Below are 623 nucleotides of genomic sequence, written 5' to 3'. Positions count from 1 at the left end.
AAATTATAGAAGGAAAATCAAATAAGAAAGTGATGTCTGGGCATAGTGCCCCTCTAGGGACTATTAAGTACAGGACAATGGTCATCTAAATATGCAATCCTAATTGAACCAACATGTTTCCTGAATTATACTAAACCCTGTTTCTCACGCAAGGAGTAACTGAATAGTTGCAGAGCTGATACAGACATTCACACAATCGCATTAACTCTCTACGAAACCTCACTATAAGCTAATAACAATCGTTTAAGTAGATAATCTCCCCCAAAGAGAGAGAGATTACCCCAAATCCGAATACAGAGTAGAAATGCAATTTCAATTAAAATCCACTCCATATGATTGGAAAGAAGACAGAGATTGTTAACAACTTACTTTGGAGAATTGAGGGCGATAGAGTCTCCAAATTAACCTATACCCAAGCTTACTCACAATTCCTTCTAAGCACGGCATGTCTATACTAAGTGGGTATTTCTACTCATCACATAGCATATCAAACATGATAGCTAGGGTTTTTCTCTCGTTAGCATCCAAGCATTCAAACAAACAATTAGATTCAAGTAGATATGATTGCAACTATGAAATCAATTAAAGCATCAAAGGTCCAACAACCAATGTCATAAAAATAA

Source organism: Dioscorea cayenensis, chromosome 8 (assembly GCF_009730915.1).
Source record: "Dioscorea cayenensis subsp. rotundata cultivar TDr96_F1 chromosome 8, TDr96_F1_v2_PseudoChromosome.rev07_lg8_w22 25.fasta, whole genome shotgun sequence".
NCBI lineage: Eukaryota > Viridiplantae > Streptophyta > Magnoliopsida > Dioscoreales > Dioscoreaceae > Dioscorea > Dioscorea cayenensis.
The sequence above is the reverse complement of the archived record's forward strand: the minus strand, read 5'-3'. Positions refer to the sequence as shown.